This window comes from Phodopus roborovskii, unplaced genomic scaffold (assembly GCF_943737965.1).
Source record: "Phodopus roborovskii unplaced genomic scaffold, PHOROB, whole genome shotgun sequence".
NCBI lineage: Eukaryota > Metazoa > Chordata > Mammalia > Rodentia > Cricetidae > Phodopus > Phodopus roborovskii.
In genome coordinates this window covers 27,068,710-27,087,459 of record NW_026126410.1, presented here as the reverse complement: position 1 = coordinate 27,087,459, position 18,750 = coordinate 27,068,710, and positions in this window count along the sequence as shown.

Sequence of the window (18,750 nt, the reverse complement as noted above, 5' to 3'; positions counted from 1 at the left end):
TTGAGATGGTTACTGTTGTCAGTGTGACAGAATACAGAATGCCTGGGAAACATACCTTTCTGGCATATCTTCTGGATTTTCAATTGATTGTGTTAAATCAGGTGGGAGTAACCACCGGGTTGTACCATCTCCTAAATGGTCTATTCTACTTTGCAATTGATGAATGAGCATTGACAAGCAGTGGTAATTAATCACTCTCTGCTTCAGTATTATATTTGTATTGTGACCTGTTTTTTCAAGTTGAAGCAGCATTTTGAACATGCCTATGATGTAAAAGACTGTACTTTGAACTCTGAGGCATATTTCATACTTTCTTTCATTTTTAATAATCAGAGTAATTGATTATATCATCATGAAAATAAATGAGGGCAATAGTTTATTTTTTTCCCCATATTTGTTTATTAAGAGGAAGATCAATTGCCAAATTGCATCAAATTTACAGATTAAGCTTTTAGTGGAAAATAATAAAATGTAATAGATATTTCCTTTAAAATAAACAGTAACCTATTGGAAAGAATACAATTATATTATTCTATTTCATATAAGAATGAGTGAAATGTCAGAATATAAAGCTAAGTAATACAATGCGGTTAGTGTAAATGGATTTTTCTTTGGACAACCAGCTCACAAAAATGATTCTGAAATATATTAGTTATAATTTTTTAGCTTAGAACTTAAGGTTGTCTCACTAGTTCTTATTACTTAAATAACCATACCTTAATATATACATTCTTTTCCATGGCTTCATAACTTTTACTCTGTACTTCCCATTTTGCTTCTTCAGAGTTTGGCTAATGACCCCCATCATTCTTTTTACCCTAGACCTGTCAATCCTCTGAAGTTCTGCTTAAGTTCTTCATGTCTAGCTATTGACCATTTAATTCTTTATGAAACAAATCCTTGTGATACATATTCACACAGTGTAAAGGAATATTCCTCAGCAGGTTAGAGGTGCTATCTTGGGATTTCATTCCTGTGATAAAGATCATCACCATCAATATATTGGTGAAGAAAAGGTTAATTTCTTCTTATAAGTTATATTTCACTATCCATGGAGTTATGGCAAGTCAGGGCAGGTACCTGAAGACAAGAACTAATAAAGGTGCCACAGAGTACACCTGCTTACCGATTTAATCTTCGTGGATTGCTTAATCTGCTTCCTGATAGCACATAGAACAACCAGCCCAAGGGAACCACCTCCTACAGTGATCTGCACCATCACACCATTTAATGATCAATAAAATGCACCACAGGTTTTTATAAAGACCAGTATAGTGGAATTGGATTCTCAACTGAGGTTGTCTTTTCAAAGTGTCTTGAGCTTGTATCAAATTGACACAAAACTAGCCAGAATGAGTGAGAAGACTATTTCTGCTAAAATACTATTTTAAAAATAAAGGTGTAAAAGTCAAACATCATGAAAATTACATGATAATTTTACAGTAGAGTATAAAAATGTACTCAATGTTACATGGATGATAAGTATCACAATTCACATGAAGACTGAGTCTCGGTTATGGAGTGAGTTACAGAGGTCAGTCTGGGGCTGCTTAGTGAGACTTACATAAAACATAAATGAGGATGGAGGAGTAGCTAATTGTAAGATCCTAGACAAATATGTATAAAGCCATATGTGAATATCTAATGTGACTCAATAAATAAACATTGAGTTTGTATGAACATGAGCAAATAGTTTTCCTTTCCTTTAAATATATATATATATACATGCCAAATTTTTTTGATCAATTCTAATGTGCAGTTTTACATTATTGTGTTACAGATTGTGTAAAAAATCTCCCTGGACTTCTTTTCATTTATAAATTATTTAATCACTTTACAAATTAATCTGTTCAGTAGATAGCTTATCAGAAATTCTATGGGGCTTTGTCAAGATTACATGACACAATTACAATAAAATGCAAATTATGCCCCTGCTGCTTAGAATAAACCCTATAAATTTTAGTACTTATTATTTTGTATTTTGTTGTTGCCCTTAAATATTGAGCCATTTACATCTGTATCTATCAAAAGGGATTATAAAAATTAAAATGTAAAAATAGATGGGTTATTTTACACAGAATAAATTTCTATCCACAAGGCAAATTATGAGTCATTTTAAGATTTTTCTTATCCCTGGCTTGCTAAACTGCACGTACTTAAAATAATTCTATTCTAAGTTAATTCAGGGGACACAAAACAAATAACTAAACTATTCAATTTTTAACTACATTGTAAACAATTTTTCATTCTAACTTCCAGATCAGTAACTGGAAAGGAAAGAGGCTGAAGTGCATCATTTTCTGTATATTTTACAATTTATTTACATAAATATTAGTTGAAATAAATTGTGTTTTAAAAGAACAGAGAATCCTACATCTGATAAAATATGCCACTCACAATATTATCCTCATGAAAAGCTTTAAAATATTGGCAAATTTGTGTGGTTACATTAGCAGTATTCACTCACTCATTTTCATCATTTCATAATTATTTCAAAGTTGGAATTTCTCAGTTGTAAATGGTTGTGTACATTTTTGTAGTCATATAGTAAGAGAAGAAATACATTGTGAGTAAATGCAAAAGCACATAAACAAATTGTGTTCACATGATTTTATACAAATGTAAGTTTTAAAAACACATAAAAACTTCAATCTGTTATAGAGGGTATATAGTGATAGTATCACTTTGAACCCAGGTCACAGAAAAAAAGCAGAAGTTCTAGGATTTACATATACAGTTTAATAGTTGGTAACTCAAAGTTGGTAAATATAACTAGACTACTGTTAAATCAGCAAAAGAATCGCTGAAGTAAATTTGATGTGATAATCAAGCCATTTATTTTCACTATACTTCATCAGGTTGAATTCATTTTTTAAAAACAAGATATTTTAAAACTTTTATTTAAGTAAAACTTGATAAGATGCTCCTAACACATGATGGATTAGATAACATAAGTTGAAAAAAATGCAAAAGTTAAAGCAAAATGAAAATTAAATTAACAGAGAAGTTGCTGTTGTTTATCATACCTTAATAGAAAAATCCCCTCTCTAGCAGATTTAGCAGTCCATCATCTGTAGTAATCACCTTTGTAGTTTTGAATGCTGGTAGCTGCTTCATTTCACACTCCTCACATCAATCACCTCTTAAAGATTTCTAGTCAGGAACTTAATAAGAATTGTGCACATCACCCTGTGATTTAGGGGAAAAGAAAGAGAACCCACTGATAACACAGCTGTCAGAGTCATCACAGGCAAATCAGGATTTTGAAGAAAAATTCAGGAAAAAGTTACTAAAGCTGATGATTTTCAACTGAAGCATTAATTTCTGTAGTGCCACATAAACTATTCTAAATTAAGTGTGTGTATGGCGAGAGCTAACTCAAGTAAAATAGAAATATCTGTGATGGTAAGTTTGTTGAACAAAAGTGTTTGGTAATTTCAAACAGTTGTCTTAAAACAATCATGACCCCAATATATTCTTAGTTTCATTTTTCTATTCATACAAACTAATGGATTTTTATGACATTTGATATATTCATACAATATATCTAATACTATTCAGTATCTTCTCGTACCTAACCAGCACAATTCCTTTTAGTCTTTTTCTAGAAGCTCTCCTTCATTTACATATTATCGCTACTGTTTTTTGATTTAATTATTACATATACACATATAGATACATATATATACACACATATATAAATACGTACATACATATAGGTATATAAATGTGACTCACTTAGTCTATTTAGTGTTGCTTATATGTTGTTTTTAATACTAATGTTGGGATTATATAACAATGTAGTGGTCACATCCCTGCTTCAATAAGCCAATAATTGGCTGTGGCACATCATCTAGGGCTGAGGCCTTGTGTGGTTTCCTGCATCACCATTTGCATGTCAAATGTTGTCACAGGTTTCATACCTTTTATTGAGGTTTTAGGAGTATAATTTCACTGTCCTATACAGAAACACAATCTTGAAACATCCCTAACAAATAGAATTCCATTTAATAAGTTTATAGGTATTCTTATTAGGGATTATTATATGTTTCTAAATCTGAATGCTATTTTAGTATTAATTACTGTTATTTTTAAACACTGTATATATGTGTACTGTATTTATATCATATATTCCCTACACTCAGCTATCCTGAAAACCCCTATTTCTCCTCAAGTTAATGACTTATTTTTCTATAATTAATATTGTTGCATATATATATATATACATATAATTGAATAAATATATAAGTATAAGTTGCTGATTCTACTTAATTTAATTTTTATATATAGGACTATAAACAAAAATACAGTGTGGCATTATAAAATGTCAAATGTGCTTATTCAAACATAATATGGTAGAATATATAAGGCAATAGATTACTTCATTTATGTATGAATTTACCAGGTATCAGCCATCATAATTCACAGACAAACTTCATAATAGAAGCTTCTTTTTGAAGTAAATGAAAATTTCTAAAGAGGTCCAAAATAAATCAGAGTGAATGACTGTGAAATATTCAGGCTTAAATTTGAAATCTACATCATACCTCTTTTACAATAACAGGTAGAGATTGTGGGGGGATGATGGACAAAAAATTATAAGAGACAGAGCTTGTGGAAGAAGTAAGAAGAATAGTATTTATTGTTTATGAGCACCTTTGGACACATGAACTCACAGGTGCTTGACCAAAAGCCCAAGGTAAAGGCAGACAAAATCCAAAAATTTGTAGGGAGGAATTCAAGAATTCCTACCAATAACTGAAGGAGGACTGGAAATTGATGGCTGGTAGGAACAGAAGAATGAGTTTTATGATGGAGAATATGTTAGTTTTAATCTCACCATCTGGGAAGGCATTTATGGTAGCCTTTCCATGGTAGCTCAAATTGTTAGTTGGTGGCAGTCTGGTATATCTCTAGACATTTATTTAGGTTCAGTTTTCTCTTCAAACCAATAATGGCTCCATATTTTATGTTTGTTCTCTCTCTCTCTCTCTCTCTCTCATCTTCTATTCCTACCCTGACTTAGTCTTCCTAGTTGCATGTGCTTTCCTCTCCTCCCCTTTTCTTTCTCCTACTACTCTCTCCATTCACTGCCCCCCCACTTCCCATGAGCTCTGGGGGACTTGTCCCTTCCCCCTTCTGTGAGAGACTTCATATGAAGCTCTTAGAATAAGCCTTGTATCCTAGTTCCTCTGGTGGTGTGAATTATAGTCTGGTGGTCCTTTGCTCTAGGTCTAAAATCCATATATAAGCGAGTACATACCATGTTCCTCTTTTTGTGACTGTGTTACCTCATTCAGGATGGTTTCTTCAAGTGCCATCCACTTGGCTGTGAATTTCAAGATTCCATCATTTTTTTCTGCAGAGTAGTATTCCATTGTGTAGTGTGCATATCTTCTTTATCCATTGTTCAGTTGAGGGGCATCTAGGTTGCTTCCAGGTTCTTGCTATGACAAATAATGCTGCTATGAACATAGTTGAGCACATGTCTTTGTTGCATGGATGTGGATCATTTGGGTATATGCCTGAGGGGGGATTGCCGGGTCCTGTGGTAAACTAATTCCCATTTTCCTGCGGAACTGCCATACTAATCTCCAAAATGGCTGTATGAGTTTGTACTCCCACCAGCAGTCGGGGAGTGTTCCCCTTTCTCCACATCCTCTCCAGCGTAAGTTGTCATTGTTGTTTCTAATTTTAATCATTCTGGCAGGAGTAAGATGATAACTCGTTTTGATTTGCATTTCCCTTATAGCTAATGATGGGAATCAAAAAGGCTGAAAGACTTTTATTTAATGTTCGTAGCTCTAAAAAGCTACCCATGGCCTAAGAGATAGCTCTACGTCCTATATTCATGAGCATTACTAAGTGGGCTTATTTGAATTAAACCAAAAAGAAGTATATGGAGTTGGGAGGGAATAAGTCGAGGGGCACAGGAAAGGACCAAAATAAATAAATAAATAAATAAATAAATAAATAAATAAATAAAACAAAAAAACAGATTTTTAATTTATAGGGATTTAATGCAACCTGCTGTCACTTTAGTGGCAAATTAGTGACACCTGATTTAAAGTATTGACATTCAGAGTAAGAAACAAACAGTTATGTGGTCTAAGCTCCATTTATTTTTAAAAGTATTTTATTAGTTTTTTGAGAATTTTGGTCATTTTTTAAATCACATTTACCCCTCTCTCCCCCCAAAAAAATTTTTTAGTATCATCTAAAGATGCTCTTGCCTCCAGACAGCAAAAAGTAACTTTAGGGACATAATTCTCTTTTTTCCAGAGGTGGGGCGGGGAGTTTTTGGTCATTCAATTGGTTATGTATGTTTGAGATTTTTTTTTTAGGGAGATTAGTTACAAAATTTTGTTGGTTATGGTCAGAAAGAAACAAAGAGGATTAGATTCAAGTCTTTTGTTTTGAAAAAACAAGGATATAGATATGATAGAATAAAAAGATAGATCATTGAATTTCCTGTTAAAATGAAAAAAAGAAGGATGTAGTTATGTAAGTTATAAAGGTAATGAATATAGTTCTAAAAATATAGATATGATGAGATAAAATTTACTTTAAAAAAAACAACTACTAGTTTTAACTATTTTATATTAGATTGGACTTCTGTATTTTGTATAAAAATTGTATGTTGATAAAAATTTGTGATTAATTTGTTAAGATATATTGTACATACATTTTAATATCACTCATGGTATTATATATGTAAATCTCATTTATGAATGTAATGCAAATTTCTAGTTCTTTAAAATTATCAGTACCAACTATGTAAGATAATAAAGAAATGTAGGTGAGTAAGTAGTTATCATAATCAAACTTGTAATCACACTAGGTTTGTTTTCAACATCAGAGACCTATTTTAGATGGCTAGCTTATCTTTAAGCTATTCAGAGATCCATCAAATATAGCATTTAAAATGTTTAAGTAACATAGTTTTTTTTTGTTTTGTTTTGTTTTTTGATAATGAGATATGTCTGCTCATGGAATCACTAATTTACTTCAGAGAAGATGGTGGTCATCACAGAAATTCAATGTGGAATTTTCTTTTTTTGTGGCAAAAATAGCCACTAGGAAAGAATGTGCCCTTACTTCAACTGCTGGACAAGCAAGATACCAAATAGAGTGACTTCAAATCCTGCCAAGACAAGGTGAGACGGTTCTTCAGAAAATTCTCCTTTATAGAGATATCTGTCAGAGATGCTATGCCATGGCCAAAGATGGAATTCCATGTTGCAGAGGACACTTGGGTGAACATCCATGCAGCCAGCTGTTTGTCACTTCTCATATTTTTTTTTTTTTGAAATTTGTTTTCTAGCACTTCCTGCTTACTCAGTTAATAATATTTCCTTCGTGGTCTCTGAGGGAGTTTGAAGACTTGATAGTTATAGCAATTTTCACTATATTGTCAGACTCAGAAGAGAAACTACTATATATATATATATATATATGTATATATGTATATGTATATATACACACATATATATATATATATATATATATATAGATGTTGAGAGATTTTAAGAGATAGTTTGATAATGCAAATTGGAATAGAAAATAAATTAGGTATAAGACTTATGGACTCACCAAGATAAGACAGATAATGAGGAATTTTCTCTGAGTTTGTGAAATGTAAATGGACTAGATATTTTTTATGAATTTCTCAAATGCAAATGGACTAAACATTGTTGATGAACTTATTGCCTGCATATATTGCTTCTACTTTTATGGGTTTTTTTATATAAAGTTTCTTTTTTAAATTAATATTTATTTAAACATACCAATCCTAGTTCCCCCTCTGTCCCATCATCCTAATCTCCCCACCTCTCCTCATCCCACTCCCAACCATTCCTCAGGGAGGTGGAGGCCTCCCATTAGGGATAATCACTCTCTGTCATATCATTTTGGGTTTTCATTATGTTAGTAGTTTTTCTTTTTAATTCGACAAAATAGGGGGAATTGTGTTGATATACTGTTTATTATTTATTGAAGCTTTCCTGAGGATTCATGCAGCAAAACCAGCCTCAAGTTTCAGAGATCAGCCAGTGGTGCTACACACCTTTAATCCCAGGACTCAGGATAAAGTGGTAAAGAAATCTCCATTAGTGCATGGCCACCTTGACCTACAAGATAGTTGAAGAGATTATGCCTTTGATATCAGTACTTGGGATCACATTCCTTAGATCACAGCATTAGGGAGTTATAAAAGACATAAACAAGATCTCAGAGATGGCATTCAGTCTTAGGATTCTCCAGCAACCTTGAGGAGAGCATAGCAGTTTTGGACTTCAGTGTAAGGTTTGGTAGAGCCAAACCACGCATTCATATTTTAAATAAAATTATTTTGAGAAAATTATTTTGTCCTCCCTTTTAGTGTTTAACCTTGATCAAGATTGTAAAACTATATGAAAGCTGGAATAGTAATAAATTATCCCAAAAAAATAAATTAAAAATTTATAGAATAATTTTAACTAATATATTTCAAATTGAAGCACAGCCAAAGTGTGTTTTAATTCATACACTTTTTTTTACATCATATAATTTAGAAAAATAAAAAAAAAATTAGTCTTTACATGGACAAAAGAAATACCTGTATTGGAGACCCATATGTGTCATGGTGACTGTGTTACTGTCAAGAAATAAGACCTGGTTTTAATACCAATAATTGAACAAGACAAATATATGATAAACAGTGCTTGCTTCATGAAAGCACCAACACAAAATGAAATAATTTGTATGATATTATCATTGCCACAGTCAACTCTTATGTAAATTACTCTAGTAGGTGGTAAATGTGTTGAAACATTTCAAAGCAGCAAAAGCAATAGAAATATCTCATATTTACAGAAAAAATCATCTATCCAAATTGTATTATAAAAATATTCTTTAACAAAATAATATCTTTAACACATTCCTGGTATTGAAGAAAAGATTTCAGTTCTTTCACTTTTACATGAGTGTGATTTTAATTAAAGTAAAAATTTACCATGTCTATATATATTACATAAATAATTATTTCTGCTCATATTTTATAGTATTTATTTACCTAAATTTACTTTAGTTAAAAAAGCCTTTATGGAAGAACATGAGAACTTACAATTTCAGAAAATGTGTATAATGTGCTAACTAAAGATATAGAACAAGTCAACATGCTAGTAACAGTTTATGATTAACTATTTCTAGAAATTCATTACCAAATGGGATAGGCATATAAAGAGAATAAGTACCACAGCCATGTGGTTTTCTAAACCAAATATAATCAAAACAAAACAAAAAAACCCTCTCATTGTCAAAATAATAAAATATAAAAATAGCCTACTTGTTAATGACTCTAACAATTTTTCTAAATAAAGTATCTATAAAAATATATGCATATTTAATAAGACATTTAGCTAAATATTCTGAAACAGTGAAGCCAGAATCTTGAATTTGAGAAGCCATAATAATTGGCAAATTATTTCCAATTCTCAATCACTATCTATAGATAATTTAAGTTCAGTCAGTTATATGATGGTGCCATATAAATGAAAATAACTGTTAATTTTATATCTTTTTCTAAATCAAATATTCCACATTATTTAAATATTTTGGAGATAGGGAAATATGATTGCTAAATGAGCTCAAAATTATTGTAGAGCATGGTCCACTTCTCAAGGATTTTAATTATTGATGTACTATTTCTTGAGGCTGAAAAAAAAAATCCAATGTTAAAAATCCAAGAGTTCTATAAAACTACCCCTTCAATGTATATCAAACTTATAATACAAATTTGTCTATTCTTGACTATAATAGAAGGAAACTAAATTTTATTAATCTTAAATATCTGATTTAGCATCATGGAAAGATTTTATCATCATTTCAGTTATTATTGCTTTAAGGAGCATCAGGATCTTCTGATGAAATGGTATGTATTGCAATGAATAGTTATTGTCATTAAAATTCTATCTACCAACAAGCTAGAAGTTCTCAGGAATTCATTTGGCTCCTGAAAGTTTCATTTCCTAGGTTCATCCAAGCAGAACAGCTGCCAGATGCTCTCCAGACTGTAAGAACTCTCTTACGAGATAAGGATAAGATAGTTTCAAACTCCCATACTTAGAAAATAATATTTTTCAGCAAACACAAAAGTAGTTATAGAAAGAGGATCTTCCCGGCCTAAGTATATCACTCAAATATGGCACAGTGAACTTCAAAGGCCACAAGTATGGCAGAGTCAGATGTGAACATGTTCTCACATTCTCTAACATTTTATATGTATACACTTAAATTGGATTCACAATGTCCTTTAGAATAAATCACAACTCTGTGAAAAGGTTTTCTTATGGAGCATTTGGTCAAGTCGCATTGCATGGAAGTCAATACTGAGCTAGTGAAATTCATTGTGTCCTTGTGGCAAGGTTAACCATTCATGTGGTCTGCTGGCAAAAGAACTTGAATAACTCTTACTAGTGGGTGGCTTTCTGGTGAAAGTAAGTAAGTAATAGGTTTTCAATTTCAAATAATGTACATATATTTATAATTTTATATAAAATGCATATATAAAATGCAACCATTGCATTTCTTGTTTATTTATTTATAGTATATGATTTTGAGGAGTCTCAGCATATAGGCCAGGTTAAGCCTTGGTCTGATCAGTCTGACCATGCTGGCCTTAAACTCAGGATAAACTTGCGTCAACATTGTAAGTGCTGAGACTGTAAGTCTGTACTACCTCAACAAGCCATATGCTGCTTTTTAATGTTATCTTCATATTAGACTTGTCTTTCTGTAATACAATAAATTAATGACCCAGATCATGTTTTCTTTAATCTTTTGCATGTGAATATCATACAGTTCTTGTCTCAGTGTGTGCTCTGGTCACTTATATTCTGTACATTCAACAATTTGTTACAAGGCTCTACATTCTCTTCCCTTGGTCTACATTGGTCTACATGTCTATTTTTATGACAAGGTAATTTTATTTTCATTAGACCATATGTATATATATATGCATGTGTATGTATACACACACATACAATATATGTATATATATATATATATATATACTTTTAAAGTATATATATGTGTGTATATATATATATATATATGTATACATATATATATATATATATATATATTTGTTTTTGTTTTTTTAAGTCAGCTAATTCAAAGGTTCCCAACCCCTTTATGCCACTAAGGCTTTGGATACTTAGAAAATCTGCTGCAATTAAATACTGACTGCAAGAATTTTCCTTCATTCTTTGATCAACATTGTCAATAATTTTAGAGAGAATACAAAGAATTAAAGATTTCTTGGAGTACTTTGGAAATTTAATATGTCTTTAATTTTTCACCAACCCAGTCTGCTTTTCCATTTTTTTTCTGATTCTTACAAATTCTTTGGTTTAATGTATTCATAAGGATTTTTAAAATTATATTTTTCATCTTCTTATGTTGTCAGTGTCTTTTACTTTCATAAGTCTATCCAACTGCTTTTGGTCCAAGGTTAGTAAGGTCTCTCTAATTATTTTATCTGTTTCTACAGCTTCAAGTACCTGCATCAAGATTTTCTTTTATCATTTCTCACAATTTCAATCTTTTCCTGGAGAATTTTTGAGTATTTTTCTATCTTTTGGATTTTTTCCTCACATTTTAGACAATTTAAAATGAGTTATTTTTTCATTACCCAAAATGAAAAGCAGTCATTCTCAAAACTGAAATGGTTTCAGGACTCAGTTCTTTGAGCTTGGTGGGCTTGATGTATTTTATCATTGTCGTTGATTCATAAAAATCAAATTTTAGCACTACATTACTATGTTAAATGTCCATATGTATTTGAAATTTCTTTACATTTGTTTAATTTTAGAGTCATATTGTCTTATTTTAAATTGCAGGAAGTACTGTTTCAGAAGTACTTTTCTCATAATTAACCTTTAGCCTGTATTCATTTCTCTTTATTATAAAGAGGTTGATTCTTCTCTGCAGCATTCAAACATATTCATACATGTCATTTTTGAGTCAATGCATTTACAAGTAGCTACCTTGTTGAACTAAAGGAGTGCATTTGCCATAGTTTATGAATGAAGGTTATTTATCTTCCTTCAATTATGCTAATACTTATAGCAAATATCTATCATCTATCTTTCATCTGCCTACAAATTATCCACTGATCATCTATTTAGTTACACTCATCCAGTCATATCCAGGTACATATAAAAACTGCTAAACTATAGGCAGATGTCTTCGCTACTAACTTATTTCTAGTTCCTTTAATAAGTGATGACATCTATGGAAAACCTTCTAGCAGATAAAGTGAATGTTTACCAAATTTCATAATCACCACTTAGCCCACATTTTCCCAGTAGTGAATTCAAAACAATGGATTTGTGTATGTAAACACATGTAGGTAGTTATAGTAGTTTCTTTGCAGTTGAAATGCTCCCCCAATAATTAAGCAGTTGTCTCAAGAGACTCGAAAAATAGTTATCATTTCTCAGCCAAAGGTACTATCCCACTTTGTGAAAATAATGAATGTTAACTTGGGGAGGATACTTTTCCACTGCCTGAGCTGCTTGTAGAATACTTTCTGACCTTTGAACTATGAAAAGCCTGAAGTGGTACAGGGAACTTTAGGATGGGAAACTTTCAGTAGTCTCCACCCATGCCAGGTGGGATTTTCTGCAGCGTTTGTCAGAGAATCTTCAAACATAATTCCATAATCAGACTCAAAAAACTCAACAGTTTATCAAAATTGGACTTTGGTTCCCTGTCTGGGCAAGTAGTTTTTTGTTGCCAACTCCTCCAAGAAAGCCACACAGAGCACATACACTCACACACAAATACATTGTTTTTTTGTGTTTTTTTCCCCTCCAGGTGTCAAAAGATTAGGTCTACACTTTGCTTAAATGTTATAGTTCTTATATTTTTCTAATGTTATTGGAAAATATTATATAGAAAGAAACAACATCTTGCAAAGTGCATATAATAACAAGTCATCTTTAAACTTTAGATTGACAAAAAGTGATATGAATTGAGAGAAAAAACTATTTCTTTAATTCTTCAAAATGTCTTTCTTTTAGAAAGTTATTCAGGATGAATTTCCACTCTTTCATGTGATATGCTAATCTGAGGGTTCATTACAGGATATTGTTTATGTACTTTGAAAACTACTTGGGAAGCATTACATGACAGCTGTCTACACAGAATTTAGTTCTTCTATTTCAAGAAACTATCACAGTGATCCCAATAAGCTCCATAAATAAATATGTAAATCTATTTCAGAATTATCCTCAGACTGTATATTATAGATGTCTGTCTGTGATTCAGATTGCTTGCTGCTAAAATACATACCTGCACACAATGATAATATGCAAATGGTTTAACTTGTTATGATTAAAGCAATTAAAAGTAATGGTGCAATAAAAATAAAAGAGAGGTAGTTAGACATACATGCAAATCTTATTCAAAATGATAAACTATTCTAAAATTAAGTTTTCCTTAATAAACTTAACACTTTCATCTGAGAAGTTCATGGAATTCTCAAAATATTTATACACAAAATATATCTATTCTTGTAGTAATGTTACTTCTCAACACTTTTTCAAAATGCATTGTCAGAGAGCACTCCTATCGGGTTAAATAAGGATCAGGATAAACAAATTGGCTGAATAGATGTTTATTCATGGTTTATTTGTCTGATTATTCCAGGTGAAATTTCAGTCTATCATAGGAGTCTATCATAGGTAAATAAAGAGTTTTAAACATGCATTTTTTAAATTACACATAATTGAAGAAAAATGGTCAATATTAAAGAATAAAATTGAACGTTTTAAACAAAAACTCAATAGCATTATTGATTTTATTCAGTAATCAAGTTATAAAATATAACTTGTTTAATCATTATGATTTATAGTCCTATGCAACCTTAGCCTTCACTTATGGAAGCTAAGTTTAGAGGTAGTTAATACAATAAATTGCTGAAATTAAGTTCTAAAACAATTGAAAAGAACTCCTTTTGTAACTCACTCCTACATTGACTTTTAGATTAAAAAAAAAAAACACATCAAGCATTTATAGGCATGTCAGATATATACCCTTCACATTAACATCAGAACAAATGCATATTAGGATTGTCCTTTTAAATACAATAGTTAGCTTTTGCCTTCATTCTTAGACAGTATTTTGGACATGTGTAGGTAGTTTTTTTTTGTTGTTGTTGCTTTTAAGAGTGAGGTTTATATAATGTTAACATTCCCAAAGTTTTTGCTATATAGATCTTTCACTTGTTTGGTAAGCATTACTCCAAGGTACTTTAGGTTGCTTGTGGCTATTGTAAAGGACAATATTTCTCTGATTTCTTTCTCAACTCTTTTATCGACTATATACAGTATGGTTACTGATTTTTTTTTTTTTTGAGTTAATCTTAATCTTGTCGCTTTAAAGAAAGAAATTATAGAAGATACCAGAAAATGGAAAGATCTCCCATGCTCTTGTATAGGTAGGATCAACATAGAAAAATGGCAATCTTGTCAAAAGCAATCTACAGATTCAATGAAATCCCATCAAAATCCCAGCACAATTCTCACAGACCTGGAAAGTATAATGCTCAAATTTATATAGAAAAACAAAACACCCAGGATAGCCAAAACAACCCTGTAAAATAAAGGAACATCAGGAGGTATTACTATCCCTGATTTCAAGTTCTACTATAGAGCTATAGTCCTGAAAACAGCTTGATATTGGTACAGAAATAGACAGGTAGACCAATGGAATTGAATGGAAAATCCTGATATTAACCCACATACCTATTAACAACTGATTTTTGAAAAAAAAAAAAGCTAAAATTATACAATGGAAGGAAGAAAGCACCTTCAACAAATAGTGCTGGCAAAACTGGATAATGCTATATAGAAGGCTGCTGATAGACCCATGTCTATCACCATGCACAAAACTTAAGTCCAAATGGATCAAAGAACTCAACATAAATCCAGCCACATTTAACCTCTTAGAAGAGAAAGTGGCAGGTGCCCTTGAACAAAGTGGTACAGGAGACTGCTTCCTGAACATAACACCAGTAGCACAGAAACTGAGATGGACAATTCATAAATGGGACATTCTCAAACTGAGAAGCTTCTGTAAAACAAAGTACACAGTCAATAAGACCAAAGGCAGCCCACAGCTTGGAAAATATCTTTAATAACTCCACATCTGACAGAGGGCTGATCTCCAAAGTATACAAAGACATCAAGAAACTAGTCTCCAAAATACCAAATAATCGTATTAAAAAGTGGGGGTACAGAATTGAATGGAAAATTCTTAATAGAGGAACCCAAAATGGCTGAAAGACACATAGGAAAGTGCTCAACATTCTTAGCCATCATGGAAATAGAAATCAAAACAACTCTGAGATACCATCTTACTCCTGCCAGAATGGCTAAAATTAGAAACTCCAAAGAAAGCTTATGCTACAGAGGATGTGGAGAAAGGGGAACACTCCCCCACCTCTGGTGGGAGTGCAAACTTGTGCAGCCATTTTGGAAATCAGTATGGTGGTTCTTCAGGAAAATTGGAATCAGTATAGCACTGAACCAGGCAATTCCCCTCTTATGCTTAGACATGTACCCAAATGATCCACATCCACACAGCAAAGACAACTGTTCATAGTAGCATTATTTGCAATATCCAGAATATGGAAGCAACCTAGATGCCCTCAACTGAAGAATGGATAACAAAAATGTGGCACATTTATGTAGTGGAATACTACTCAGTGGGGAAAAAGAAAACAAACAAACCAAAAACAAAACAAACAAAACAAACTATGTAATCTTGAAAATTTTAGGCAAGTGGATGGAACTTGAGGAAACCATCCTGAATGAGGTAACCTAGTTACAAAAAGAGGAACATGGTGTGTACTCACTCACATATGGATTTTCGACAAAGAAGAAAGGTTCACCAGAGAAACTTGGATACAAGGAGGAACCTAAGTGATTTATACAAGGTCCCTCACAGAAGGGGAAAGGAACAAGAGCTCCTGAGCATATTGGGAATATGGAGGGCAGTGAGTGGAGAGGGAGATAGGAGAAAGAGGAAGGGAGGACATGATAATATTTGGGACCAGGAAGATTGAGTCAGGGACAAATAGATCAGAGTGAAAAAAAAGAGATACTACAATAGAGGGAACCATTATAGGTTTGAAAAGAAAACTGACTCTCAAGAAAATTTCAGAGACCTACAAGGGTGACCACAACTAACTAACTGAGCAACAATGCAAAGGCTACCTTAAATGTCCTCCTGTGATAATGAGATTGGTATCTAACCTATCCACTATCATAAAGTCCTCATCTAGTAGCTTATGGAAACAGGAGACAACCACAGCTGAACACTTTGCTGAACTCCTGGAATCCAGCTGCATAGAAGGAGGAGTGATAACAAAAGGGGTCTAGACCAGACTACAGAAACCCACAGAGCCAGAGGATCTGGACAAGAAGGAACTCATGAACCCTCAGATTGATGTCTGAGAAACCAGCATTATACCAACTCAGATCCCCTGATCGTGGGTCTCAGTTAGAAGGAATGGGCAGACTAAGGGACCTCTGACAGTGGAACCAGGATGTATCCCTGGTGCATAAAAGGACTTTTGGAGCACATTCCCCATGGAGGGATATCACATTAGCCTAGAAGCAAGGAGGAGGGTCTAGACCCTACTCCAAATGACTGGAAAGATTTTGTTGATCCCTCCTGGAAGGCATCACCCTCTCTGTGTAGTGGTGGGGAAAGGGGTGGGGAGTGGGGGTAAGGCGGCATGGGAGGGAAGGAGAGGGAACTTGAAGCATTATGTAAAATAAAAAACAAACAAAACCCCCAAGAAACAAAACAAATCAAAAAACCAATAACAACAAAAACAAAACAAAACAAAAACAATGCCGTTCCCAGTATTTTGAATAATATTTTTTTCTTTTAAATCCTGTCATATTTGTTGAAATATAAAACACAATTTGTCTTCTAGTTTCTTCTTCTTTTTAATTTTAGCAAAGGTTTTTCTGTACTCCAAAATCTCCTCAAACTGTCCTTCATCCTTGGAGTGTTAATAGCTGGGATTGAAACTGCTATAACTTGAAGTCTTACGGCAAAGGAATCCCTTCTATTACATGCTTTTGAGAGTGTAATTTTTTAATAGTGTCACTCTAAATTATTTCTAAAATGTGTATTTCTTGAAATTACATTGAGATCCTTCCTTTCCTTCATAAATTTAGACCTTTAAAAGCAGATTCTGGCCTGTGATGCACTGAACTTCCAAGGTGTTGTTTACCTAATTTCCTTAGTGCTTGCCACCTGAAGCAGTTCATACTTTCCTTATAGTTCATGTCATCCTGCCTTATAGTTATTAAATTCTTTAATAGTGCTTTTATATAAACATATATATTGTACATTACATGGTTTTCCAGAATTCAAGGTTTGGTAGGTAACTGACTGAATTAAATACCCTGCAGAACCTCTAGAAAGTATTTTTCTGTCAGCTTCCTTTAAAGCTTATTAACTATGAATACATAAGTATGTTGTGTTAGGATCCTTCAGGAACTTTTACCATATTTAACATATAATTGTGAAATGATAATAATACTAATGATTTAATAAATATAATTATACTATTTAAATATTACTTAACAATTATTATAATTTTAGTTCATCTTTGGTTGAATTAAAATTTGTTAGTATTAAATAAGGGTTTGTATTTATAGCCTAGGGGATTCGACACTGAGTTCCTTCTTAGAAAGTTCCCTTCAAGAAGTTACTAAACAGGATGTTTGCATTCTACATTTGAAAATGCAAGTTGCTTTTAACTCCTTATTGGTCAATTGTAACTGGTAGCAATGCTTAGGGAAATATATATTGGACCCTACATCACCATGACATGATAGATAGAAACAGTTTTTTAAATTACATTTTAACTAACCAATAAAACAACCATTTAATTCAGTTCCTGATTTTCTCCAATGTTGTGAACTTGGTTGAGACATAACTTCATAAATGCGAGTAGTAGAAGAAAATTATTCAACATATGGCAATAAGCAGGCAGGAAGAACAAGTGGATGATAGTTGAGTCCAACAGATAATTAAAAGGCTTATGGGAAATGATCTATTTCTCCCAACTAATAGCATTTACTAGTTTCCACCACATGTCAATAGAGCCATCATATTTTGAGATCACAATTGGGTGAATTTATTTATGAAGTCAGATTCCTCAGGTTGTAAACACTTCTTAAAAGCTGTATCTCTGAATATATTGCTGAGACTCATCTTCAGCAAATGCTCTTTTACTGAGGAAAATTTATTTCTAAACCATAATCTGATCAAAGGAGGACAAATGTGTATATGTATGTATGACATACATATATTCTATAAAGTACAAAGATCAACCTCAATAATAAAAAGGTTTTAAGTTAAAATCTGTATATTTGAAGGTGTTCTGTCTTTTTAATTTCTCTATACTTGATGGTTATCTATGTTTTATATTTAGTTGTGTTATGTTTTCCCATTCTCTTATAGTGCTCAAAATTGTGCTTGTGCTTGTAGAGGAAATCAGTAAATGATAAAGTTTAGAGTTTTCATTTGAAAAGCATGTGTTATCTCACATTGATAAATGATGTGTTCTATAATTAAATATATATATGTATATACATATACATATATATTTGTAGATATGTATAAAATGTGTGTTTTATAATCTCCTGTGTATTGAGGTGAAATTTTATGTACAGACTTGTT